This window comes from Gymnogyps californianus, chromosome 7, assembly GCF_018139145.2.
Source record: "Gymnogyps californianus isolate 813 chromosome 7, ASM1813914v2, whole genome shotgun sequence".
NCBI lineage: Eukaryota > Metazoa > Chordata > Aves > Accipitriformes > Cathartidae > Gymnogyps > Gymnogyps californianus.
The window spans coordinates 43,703,010-43,715,697 of record NC_059477.1 but is presented as its reverse complement, the minus strand read 5'-3'; the positions used below and the strand labels follow the sequence as shown (position 1 = coordinate 43,715,697).

Below are 12,688 nucleotides of genomic sequence, written 5' to 3'. Positions count from 1 at the left end.
GTGCAAGAGCGGGTTTCATTTCTACTCTGGGAACGAGAGGGGCTTGCTAACAGTGCAAAGTTTGTTACCGCGGCGACCCTCTGTAAAATGATTCTCTAACGAGCTCAGTTCCACAGAGGCACAGCCTGTTGTGTTAATCACCCTGATCTGCCCAGGAGAGCCGGCCCAAGGACTCTTCTCTCTTAGGGAGCACTGCCGGTTCCCGTGCGGCTGTGCACAGGCATTGCCGGATCCGTCCCCCGCCAGCCGTCCCCTGCCTTGTGGTGCCTCAGCTCACCAGAAATGAAAGGGGGGGAGAGAATAAAAGTAGGGGGGGAAACTAGTTGGTCAGCTATTGCTGTTTACCTCACAGCATGGCTAACTTCCAGATACATTAAAATAGTGAATTAGAGTCTCCTCAGTATGAATATTTTTTGCCTGACTGCTTTGGGATTTCTGATCCTGTGCTTGTTTGGGAAAACAGTTTTTCAAGGCTGACTGATGCAACTGTAAGCAATAGCCTAAACCATAGTTATTACTTGAAGTATTTGCTATGTTACTTTCTGCCAGTGGAAATTAAGAAGTTGCAATTAAGCTGCGGGGAAAGGGAACTGTGATGGCATTGTTACTGGCCTGCATTGCTCCTCTGGGCCGGGGGTGACTGGGAAATACTGTTGCCTGGTATCCAACCGGCCAGCGAGCAAACCGTGGCCTTGACTTTCTTTCCAGACTCACTGAGAACACAAGTTTTGCTCAGCTTCTGCTTTATGTGTGCAGAAAAAATTTGCCCTCTCGATGAATGGCACGTGCAGGTGGGAACGGTTAGGCAATAGCTGCAGGACCAGGAAGCAGAGGACTCTTGTCCTGGTTTTGGCTGGGACAGAGTTAATTTTCTTCTTGGTAGCCGGTACAGTGCTGTGTTTTGGATTTAGTGTGAGAATGATGTTGATAACACGCTGATGGTTTAGTTGTTGCTAAGTAGCGCTTATCCTAAGTTAAGGATTTTTCAGTTTCCCATGCTCTGCCAGCAAGCAGGGGCACAAGAAGCTGGAAGGGAGCACGGCCGGGGCAGCTGACCCCAGCTAGCCAAAGGGGTATTCCATACCATGGAACGTCATGCCCAGTATATGAACTGGGGGGAGCTGGCCGGGAGGGGCTGATCGCTGCTGGGGCATCGGTCAGCATGTGGTGAGCAACTGCATTGTGCATCACTGGGGTTTTTTTTCTTTTTTTTTCCCCCCTCTTCTTTTTTTTTGTTATATTCCTTTTCATTACTATTATTATTATTATATTTCATTATTACTATTGTTAGCATTATATTTTACTTTAGTTATTAAACCGTTCTTATCTCAAGCCACGAGTTTTACCTTCTTTCCTGATTCTCCTCCCCATCCCTCTGGGAGCGGCGGGGAAGTGAGGGAGCGGCTGCGTGGCGCTTGGCTGCTGGCTGGGGTGAAACCACGACAACTCTCTATAGGGAAGTTTACATTTTGGTGTTAACTTACGTTATTCTGAAGCACAGCTATTCTTTTCGTACATAGATCTTAATGTTCTCTTAAATGCTCACTTTTGTTGCTTTTCCTTGAGCTCTTTGGCTCGCGTGTGGCCGTCCTTGGGAGCGTGTCCAAGACAAACCAAATGTCAAGACTGTACGTACTTTATATTTGAACATGGCATCGTGACATCCCAGTGCAAGCGCTGGCATTCTGTTGATACCTCATCACTACACAACGCGACTTTGTACTGACATGTCAGGATCCGCAGCACAAAGCAGAGAGACGAAGTTCGGACGTTGTACCGTGGTGGTTCCGTGATCAGTAGATCGTGTGAGCCTCTGCGCCCTTAACTGGTGGCCTCCTCTGGCAAAGTATGGAAAAGGAACAAAAGTACACCTTTTGCGGCTTGGTCTGAAAGCTTTTAAATGTAAAGGATGGTGGGTATAGGATACAATTTTCTAGGGTTTTTTTATCCTTTAGGGGAAAAATGTATACAGACATTGCTAACTTTCTAAAAACCTTTTTTTTTTAACCCTGGAAATAACGGCTCAAAACTACTGACTGTAAACGTGGAATTAAAAAAAGGAGGGGGGGGGGGAGAAAAATTTAAAGGAAAATAAAATGTTTTGGAAGAGCTCGTCGAGGCAGGGGCCGGCGGCAGGGCCCTGCGCGCGCGCATTGGTGGTTCAGTGGTAGAATTCTCGCCTGCCACGCGGGAGGCCCGGGTTCGATTCCCGGCCAATGCAGCTTCCCCTTTTCCTGCCCGTTTGAAGGCCGGAGCGCTGACACCGCCCGTTATATTTTCCCCGCCGGCTTCCCGAGCGGGAAGAACCGGTGCCGGGGGGGGGGGGGGGTGTCGGTGGGGAGGGAGGGGCCCACGTCGTACCGGCGGCCCGGCTCGCTGCCGGCTGCGGTCTGTCCCCGCGGGAAAACAGCGGCCGGGCAGGCAGGGGAAGAAAGAAAGAAAGAAAAAAAAAGAAATTAAAAAGGAAAAAAGTAGCCGCTGGAGATGCCGGGGATTGAACCCGGGACCTCACACATGCGAAGCGCGCGCTCTACCACTGAGCTACATCCCCGGCTGCCAGGGCTCCGCGCCGGGCGCTATCAGAGGGCGGGCCGGGCCGAGGGGCCCCGCCGGGCCGGGCGGGAGGGTGTCGGTGCCCCCCGCCGCCCCCCGCCGCCCTCTCCCCACATAAACTCCCTCCCGCGGGACGGAGCGCCCAGCTGACCCGGTCCCGGCACCGTGGAATAACGACAGCGGCCGCGCTTCCACCCGAGCGGAGCTGACACCCGGGAGCAGCACAAGGCCCGTCTTCGGTGGAGGGGGGAGTACCACCAGGAATAAGCCCTTCCCCTCCCCACAGCCTGCTTTCTAACGTCTGCTTCTCCTTCCCTCTCTCTCTGCATCTCGGCGCCTAGAACAGTTCCGAGCTCCTTGGTGCCTGAACCCCAAACCCGGTTTGGGAAGCCCCGGCCGGTGTCGGACGAGCCCGGAGCGCACACACAGCGAGGAGGGAAGAGCCTAAGGACCTGCCTAAAGCACCTTCACTACATCTTCTTTAATCTCAGATTTTCCTGACAAGTCTAAGCTTCTAAGCTGTCAAGTAAGAGTTTACTTATCATGATGTAAAATGCACCTCTTCTAGGATATTTTTCCTATCTAAATATGGACTCGGCAGGTGTAGAGCCCTGATACTAAAAGAAAAAGAACCCAAGCGCGTTCTTTCGGTGGCATATTCCCAGCAAAACCAGCAACTTCCATTAGCTTTAGTGGGAACTACCTGGTCCCACTCTCCATTCAGGTTTATTTTCAGAATCTAAGCACCATCTCCATGATATGTGCTATTCTCCCCTCAATACGCACCTATACTATCGCATGTACTACTACAGTGCGTTTAATTTATACCGTTTTAAGAAGCTGCTGCAAGCAGCCGTGCCCGTTTCACAGAGCCTGAGACGAGGAGGACCCTTTGCCACCGAGCGCGGTCCCTCCAGTGCACCCCATTTTGACATTCGTAACCTCAGCGACCCACGTTTTTCTATCCTGTCAGGAAGCAGCATTTAACAGCTTGACTTTCTTCAAGACAGATTTTAAGAAGCAGCTTTCTAGGAGTTGCCGAATTGGATTTTCATAATTAACGCAACACACAAACGATTTGATGTGTCTGTTAACGCAGAGCACAGAATAGCGGCGGCTCCTAACAAGGCTGAGCCAAGGGTGCAGAGCAGGTTAATACCAACCACTGCAATAAAAACACAAAGCAATTTAAAACCTTCTCTTTGGGTTTTTCTCCTTTTGTTTACCTTTCTGTAGACTTCAGAATAGCAGAAAATGAATAATACAGATATTACTATGCCTTTATGGATTTCTCAGCTGTGATGGACAGTCCAATAGCGAAACTTCCCGTTCGGGCAGTAGATCAAGGCAGCGCACATTCAACCTGCTGAGCAGAGCAGCTACGGATCCAAAGCATATCAGCAAGTATTTAATTACTATCCCTGTGGAACCAATACAGGAGCTTATGTGCTGCCTATATTAAAGTGAAACAACGCTTCTATTGCAGCTAGATCTAAATATCCTCTAGACCACCACCTACCAAATACAGAATAAATTGAATTATTCAGGCAAGACTCAACATGCGGATGCTACGGGAGAAAATAAGATGCCTTACGCTGAGCTGTCAAGTAAAACAAAGTGACCCATAGATGGCTATAAATCGACTCGGTGGTAAGCCCAAGCCTACCAGAACTGCATGTTCTTAAAACTTCAGGAGGCAGAACTGGAACCCTGTTGCTGCCGCAGCAGCGGTACAGCTCCCAGCGCTGCCCCAGGCACATCTCATGATCCTTCGACCATCGCCCACAGCGCCGGTCTTGCCCAGATGTCTGGAGGCAGCCCCTGGTTCCAGGAAAGGCTTTGTCATCTTGTGCCGAGCAGTTTTTAATGCTGCTGGATGCCACGGCACAAGCTCGACATTCAGCTTTCTCAACAGCTCTCTCAGAGGACTACATTCACCTCTTTGTGTTTGGGTTTCTGTGCTGACATCAGGGAAAAACAATGTCATTCTGTTATCTGGCAGCTCCTCCGCATTCCTTGGTGGGATTAACTCGTTCCTGGTACCTCGCAAACCTTCGGCGTTTCAGGGAGGCCTTCCTTGTCCCTGGGGACAGGGTTTTCATTGAATCTGCTCGAGTTTTTGCATTTTTCATCGATTCTCGTTAGATACATGCTTAAAGTCACTCTGTATTTTCCACAGTAATTTCCCTCCAAGCTGATGGATTCCTGTTGTCCTGCCTGAAAAGAGTTCAGTTTGAAGGTTACCCGATGTACGGGCTGCGTAAGAATGATCACAATGAAATTCTGAAGAGACAGACAGACAGACAGGCGTTTCGGCATTTCTTTCTGATACAGTTTCCTATCACCGCACTTGTTCCCAGGATTAAATGTTTGCACTCAAAATTCCTTCCTAAAATAAACACCCTCATTCAACGGAACACAGAAGCAAAGCACAGCAATATAAAACAAACACATGGGGAGCATTCATCTCATTGATCCAGCTCAGCCCTACACATTCATTGCCGTGCACAACCGCGAACCTGCCTGGCCTGCGCGCCCTCTCTGCTCCCCGCGTGTGCCGTCTTCCTCCCGTTTCTGACGCTGCAACCCTCTGCGTACTGCTATAGGTCCTGACCAAGCGCTACAGCCCGTGGCAATGGCAGCAGCTGTCTATAAATAAATAGCTAAGGTTATTTTTCTTCTATCGTATGATCGTATCGTCCATTCGTTTGCAAGCATCCAATGAGTCAGTGCAGAATACTCACGGATCTCTTACTTTATTTGTTCTTTATTTAGTGTTCCTATCCTCCTTCAGAAAACATTCCTGCCGGAGATCAGGAAAACCGTGAAGTGACAGATTTCAGAGATTATGAACAACACGTCAACTACTTACTTATGCCACTTACCAAACCATTTTAAATAATAAATGTATTAGAAAAAAAACGAGGACAGTGTTGTGATCTGCAAAGTTAAACAACTAAAAAAATTGCTGACGTTACATTTACCAAATAGTTTTTATCTACTGCCACTCATCAGGGAATACGGTGCTCAGAACAACCTTTGGGAAGTTCTGCACATACGTTAGACTGAGTTGGAATGAAGTTACAACCTTGAGTCCTCCAAATACAAATCGCTTTTTCTCCTGTATTTTTACATCTTTGATTTTTATTGAATTAAGGCCCTTGTATGGGGTGAAACAGAGCAATAAAGCAAGGAGGTCTTTCATTAGTTCCCAGTCATGGAAGGCGTACTACAAAGTCTAAGTGTTTAGCTGGTTTTTGTTGTTACCGGTGAGAACGTCATAAGAACGTTCCAAAAATACAGGTTGCAAATCAGCCCATACTAAAGAATTATGAAAGTTAGAGTTAAAAAAGGAGATAAAAAGGCAGAAAACAGGATTAAAGTACTGAACTGGGAGATTCATTAGGGTTGCAGACGGATAAGTAAATTATAGCCCTGCAGAAATTATTTGACTGGCAAATTAATTATACAATATTACAATGGTTTTCTCAGCCACATTTAGCCCTCAGGAAGCAGGTAGGAGTCTGCATGACTTAATAAAAGGAGCCTCGACTGGTCTTCAGCTTAATCAGAGATGAAAATTAACATTTCAGGATTTGAGGCAAATAGGAGTTTTTTTGTAAAGCTCAGAAAGACAGAGTCTAGCACAGTTATACAGGTTTACACAGATTATAAAGCTGTCCAGACAGTGGAATGCTCCTGCTTTCTTTACAGGCCTTTAATTTACAGACCTACCCGTGAAGCCAAGGTAGAAGCTGATTTGGAAACCAACACGGCAGTCTCATTAGGGCAGATCATTCAACAGGACACTTTAAATTCGTTCAGAGAACGCCTGATTAAAATACTCCGCAAAATATTTTGCCCCAACCCTGCAAAGGTACACTATTATTATTATTTCTTAAAGCATTGACTTGTTCTCTGAACCTTACTCCACATTTGCAGTTCTCACTCTGTCCCCAGCATGCAGAAACATAATACATATGAATTCTTTTTTTTTTTTCCCAGTTTGCTTACTAAGTGTCGTATTTTTAAGGAAGAGATATTATGAGCTCTCTCTTGGAACAAATGTTCTTTGTTGTTCCTGGAAAAGTTTTGGAAACCTATACACCCCAACTGAAACACATCACCTGCTGGTGGCAAGTATCATACGACATGCTCATTAGCCCAGTCTGAACCACAGTATCATTACAAATATTGAGTAAGTTCTTTTCTGATTGTGTGAAGTTACACAACAAGAAGGCAAGGCTCATACTCATCATCCTAAATCAAGCATAACTCTTACTTCAAATTACTACAGAGCATTTCGGCTTCCAGTGCTCCATTTTCTCAAGGGGAATCTCTTGCTTCTCTGTTCTTCGTGTTACATCTGGAATCCAAAACATAAATGTTTTTTCAGACAAAAGGAAGATGTAAAGCTTTTTTCAGACAAAAGGAAGATGTAAATCTTTTGGAAATAAATAATTTTGAGACATTGCAGGACGAGGTGTGCAGCCCTTTAAGCTTAGGATAAAAATGTGTACAACCAAATGGACCTGGAGATGTGGCCTCATATTGACAAGTGCTTCTTTGCGCTTAATAATGATTGTTCATCGTTGCAGATTACAACAGCCAACAATTTCTTCTATGTATAATTCTGACTTCTAGTATTGCTGAAAGGTTTGATTCCTGCATGGACAAGACCAGTTAAACTGAGTAAGGGTTTTCTGTCCCGCATCCGTTTAGTCTCTTCTTTCCTCCCGCAAGCTGGAGGCAAGCTGCCTCCAGTGTGGCTGAAGAACCGTGAGACTGTTGTTTGTCCTTGGCGATTCGGACGCCTTCCCTTGCACGGGTCTTAATTTTGCGCCATTAGCAGGTACGTGGCCACGGTTTGCTTTCCCACCCAAACCATACGCCAAGCGCGGTGCTAAATGATGCCACGGTGGATTAGGAGCAGGAGAGGGGTGGCCCATGTCCTCCCCCCTGCCACTCACCTCTCTGTGCAAGGGGAACCTCGGGTGGGAGGCCAGGTCACCCCAAACATGCAGCCGCCAAATCGTTCCTCTGTCCCTGTTAGTTTAAAAAAACGAGGGAGCACAACGGCTAACCTTCCTCGTCCCCAAAAGTGCCCCCTCCGTGTCGCAGCTCCTGGGCTGCCGTGGAGAGAGAGGCTCGGGGGATGCCCGGTCTCGCCCGAGCAGCACGGCGTTACCATTGGTTTTACCAACACAGGCCGCACTTACAAAGTCTTTGGGAACCATTATTCCCTTCGCCTCCTCTGCAAAGCAGGGCCCTGCTACGCTCGGCATGCTCTTCCCTCAGCAATCGTGAATATTCTCCTGCAAAGGCATCTTTTTCCCCTTTCCTGATCCATGTGGTAAAATGGACTCCGTTACCCAGGCTCATAGAGAAAGAAAATCAAAATGAGGGCTACTACTAATTGCTCTTGCAAAAAATACAAGTGCATTTAATTTTTGTTTCTAGGCTACTTTTGAGCTTATAGGAAACTGGAAGCTTTACATTTTATCTCATGCCAGTAATATTATAATTACTGAATTAGAATAATAATTAATTCAGTAATTATCATATATATTTGCCTTATATAAAAATATCAGAATAACTGCTTTATTCCTCTGCACTAGTGCAAGTAGATGAACACAAATACTGTCTTAGAAGAGCATCCAGAACACATCTTTCACATCCTGTTGTGGTTCTGCTGCTAGGCAGCCATATTACAGCAAACGAAGCTAAAAATCACTGTGAAACAGCATCAAACGCCGAAGGACAACAAGAATTTGTTGTTAATAAAAAACTGAGCAAAGTGAAAGTCTCACTGGCAATGGACGTCAGGAACACGAACAACTGAGAAACCCTCAGGACAGGAGTTTATTGCTGTTCTCAAGTGAACAAATTCCTATAAGGGATATTCTGCATGGAGCCTCAAGTTCATCTCATGGAAGACAAAGCAGTAGCTGTCGTGGTAACTCCTTCAGCGGACTGTGAACTTCCTAGCCTGCTATGATGCTAAGACTGAGAAAGAAGAGATTACGTGGAACCTGAAAGCAGCAACAGAAAAAAACCCACAGAAAAAGAGAAAACAGAAAAGAAATCACTCCCACAAAAAAAAAAAAAAAAAAAAAAAAGACTTTCAATTCAGTGAATAAGAATTCAGAATAATTTTTCACTTTGGAGCTTAAATTAGGTGAAGTAGCAATAGCATGTAATGTTTGAAAAAAGCAAGATCCCGGCCCATAGTGTCTCACCCTGCACCCTTTAAATGCAGGCACTAGTTAAAGAAAGGGATTTAGAAAGGACTTAGGCACATAGTAAATGTCTGCAAAAAAGACTGGAGCCTTTGCAGTGCTGGACGCTTTAACCCAAGGTTTTGGGGCACTGGGATGAGCCGCCCGGCCGGGCTGCTCTGCTGCCTCGGCACTGCTCTTACGCACGGAGCCCCCAGGTACCCGCTCTGCCTAAAAGCTGCCCGGTACCTTGTGCACCCGTGATGTGGGAGACCCAGATTCCACATTCTGTTCTTCCGAAGAGGGTCAGTGCCATCGGCTCGGCACCGTCGGCTCGCCGCACTGCAAACACCAGACTCCGAAAGCCCCGGCACGGGTGGGCGATGGGGACAGGACCCCCCGGCCCCCCGCGCTCCGGGCCGGCTGTGAGCCAGCTCCTCGCCAGCGGCTGCGCAGCCGCCCGGGGTCAGAGCCGTGTTCAGGGAACTCTGTCAAAGTGCTGGTCGTCATGTTTAGTACTTGGCCTGCTCTTTGAGAACAGTTAATTGTGTTTTGCTCATTAATCTTACGGCAAATTTCCCCCCCTCGTTTTACCTTCCCAGACTTACGTGATTTGGATGCCACTCAGAATGAAACACATTATTAATAACAGCATTTAACTCAGGCCTCAAACTGAAGGTATTTCCCAAGTTCTCCTCTGATCTCTTCGTCAGGATAAGTCTCAGTGCATTGATAGTGAGGGGGGGTGGACCTGCCCATTCCACCTTGCTAACGTATTGACAAGATTTAAAAAAAAAAAAGTTCTCTCTCACATCCACACATTCGTTCCTCCTGCCCTTTCCCTGTCCGCTGTTCTACCCATCCCTGCCGGCTCTCCTGAGAATCAGCTCTTCTCTGCTGGCTGCATTTATCTCCGTGGCATTAACCGTGCCAGTAAGCGTCTTGTAAGGCAGGGTCAAGAGTTCTGTTGTGTTTGCGTTTTTCAATATACCAGCACATCCAGCTAATTCCTGCTCTAATTTCCACTGAATACATTTCCCAAACTTATTGTCCAGATGTTAACCTGCTGCAAGGTACGGTATATTTGACAGTGAAACAAAAATGCAGCTTTACTACTTTAGTAGCTACTTTCTTGGTCACATTTATCAAAGAGGTTTTAACTGGTCTAGATTTTCTTAAATGCTAGTCTAGTTTGTTGTGAGCTTGCAATGTCAAAGTATCTTGATATAAGGCTGAACAATAATTAGGCACACAAGACCGTTACGGTGTGTGTTAAATAGGATCTTCATACAGCAGAGAGAATAAATTCTTACAAAGCCATTATATGACCATTGTTTTAGGTAAATGAGGAAGACTAGAACCTTACATTTCTTAAAAAATTAGACTAAACTTTTTATTTCTTTAAAGACCTTAATAAAACAATGTCAAATTCCCATGGAACTGGGAATTTAGCCAAACTGATTTTTGCCCCTTCACGTAGAAGTTACCACTGCCTCCAAAGAAACACCTTCAAGCCTCACAGCCCAAAGACTCCAGATCAAAAAATTGTCCCCTTCCTTGCTCTGTTATTAATCCAGACTCGTTCCATTTGCAGCAGTGGAGACTCTCGTCTTCAGTGACACAGCACTGATCCTGCACCCTCCACGTGCACTCTGCCCACCGGGGACCGCGGGCCACACGGCTGCCGGCAGCACGGCACAGTCCATGTCTGCATGGGTGAAGAACGGGGATTTTATCCCGTCCCCCCATGACGTGAATGCAACTGTTCCCCAACCACTGAGCCCTCTCTTGTTTAACCCAGGATTCAGCGCCGCGAGTACAGACTTACATCACCCTTACGGCACCAAGCTGGCATAACCGGATCCTTACCGCCGCGGTTGGCGCATGGGTGGAAAGATCAGACTGATGTTCAGCTCAACGGCTGCAGAGCCAAAGAAAGGTTCAGCCGCTGCCTCTGCTCCGTGTCCCTGCCCCCGGACCTGCTACCGGCTGCAGTGGCTACCGAGAGCCTGGCGGCACTTGCCCGCCCGGTCTGACTGCGGCAGGGTTTGGGTGAGGTCGCTGGCGGGGAGCGCCGGTGGGTTGCTGAATCGCTGTGCACCAGAAAGCAAGACATTCACATCTCATTATTGATACGTCAATAGGGGCCAGTTCTGTAGATTTGCTTGCTGAAAAGTATGGGCCAATTTAATAGGGATTTGACTGATGTAAAAATTGACTTGGTTTTCCAATGATATCTTGTACTGGAATGTTGTGATCTGGAAACTAATATATTTCTTCTTGCTTATCACATCAATATAGCCTAATTTTGTTGGCTGTTGTATTGAACAATCTGGTGAATATACAATCCAGTTTTGATTTCTCTCTTTATGATACCTCTTATTATTGAAGCTCTCTCATCTGAAAAATAATATATTTTTATTTACCAGTAATATTAATGGGATTCAATTTTTACCTCAGTTTTAATCTAGTTTTTTCATACTGAAGAACCGGATCCCATTTACTTAAAACTGAAAAAACCCCAGTTTTTCCTCCGTTCTGTGTGCAGGTTGAACTACAGTTTGGGTATTTTAATTTAATACTACTCTTTCTCAAATCAGCGTTTATTACTTACTGCGTTTCAAATGTTGCAAAGAAGACTATATTATTTGTCGTGCGTTATTACTTGCCTGTTTCTCCCTAATTACTTCATGGACTGGACACGGTGAGCACATACTTTGTGTACCACTGGGCGTGTGTAAGCGCTACGCTCGCACTAAATTCCAGCAGAGCCTTGCTGAAAGCAAAGGAGCGCGGGCAGGGAGGGGGCGAGGGGTCGAAGCTCGGACGCCCTCCTCGGTAAGTCACCGAGAGGCGGCAGATACGGGTGGGTCCTCCCGGCGTGACCTCGGAGGTTTCGCTTTCTGTTGTCATCCCTGGAGGAGCTGGCGAGCCTGCACGGCGGACGCCCACGAGCCGATCCGTCGCTGGGCTCTCGCAGTGGTTACAGCTGGGGAGCGCCTGCCGGCACAACCCGCGCGCACAGCACACGAGCTGATCGTGTGCCCATCTACACGCACGTGAACCCCGTAGTAAGTACTTGCATTAACAACTTGAAGCCCACATGTGCGAGCTGTAGACGCCGGCACTGCAGATGTTGCCACGCGGGCTTGCTTTGCCAAAGGAGCTGTTTACTGCGCAACACGCGCCCAGCTCTAACCGGCATTTGCTCCCCACAAAAACGCTCCTCTTCTGTTTTCTCCTGATTCTTGCACGATGACTGCAGCCGCTTTGGGAGCAGCGAGCGGCTGCGGTGCTGGGTCCTCCCCCGGTGCACGCTTCTGAAGGTGGCAGGAGGCTGCGAAGCACCCGAAGCCCAGAGGCAGCGGGTGGGTGCCCGCTTCTCGGCCAGCCTGACCCAGCACCGGTCCCCATCAACCTGGGGCTCCAAAAGGTGGTGAAGGAAGAAGACCCCTGGGTGCAGAGCTGCACCTGCACCTCAGGGCTCCGGCCAGGGCCCAGCAGGGAGGGGAGGCAGCAAAGAGAGCGCAGCATCGCCCCCGAGGAACCACGCCAGGACTGGGAGACCATGAAGAAAGCCACCAGCATCAATGCTGCCAGGGGTAGGGACAGCCAGAGCCCCCAAAAGGCAGAAATGGCAAGTCAGAAATGTTATCCGGGAGCCCCTGCAACGCAGAGGCTGCGGCTGCGATCCACCACCACGGCCGTGCCCAGAGCACAGCTCCAGAGAAAGCCCTGGGAAGGAACAGCATCTACACAGGAGCAAAGCACACGTCTTAGGGAATGTAAGAATAAGGTTCAGCTGATATACTACGACTGTTTTAAAACTGATAATTAAAAAACTGTCTTGACAATTTGGGTAAATCATTTTCAGCTTAGACTTCCCTTTTTGAAGCGCTGGAAATAATTAACTTTCT

At 47.5% G+C, this 12,688-nt stretch overlaps 2 non-coding genes across 2 annotated transcripts; one reads left to right on the top strand and one right to left on the bottom strand.

Annotated features, from left to right (window-relative positions):
• The first annotated feature begins 2,150 nt into the window (after nucleotides 1-2,150).
• TRNAG-GCC (transfer RNA glycine (anticodon GCC)) lies at nucleotides 2,151-2,221 on the top strand. Its single transcript has one exon. It is a non-coding gene; the product is annotated as a tRNA-Gly (tRNA).
• Nucleotides 2,222-2,479: 258 nt separating this feature from the next.
• On the bottom strand, nucleotides 2,480-2,551 carry TRNAA-CGC (transfer RNA alanine (anticodon CGC)). The gene has a single exon. It is a non-coding gene; the product is annotated as a tRNA-Ala (tRNA).
• Nucleotides 2,552-12,688: the final 10,137 nt, after the last annotated feature.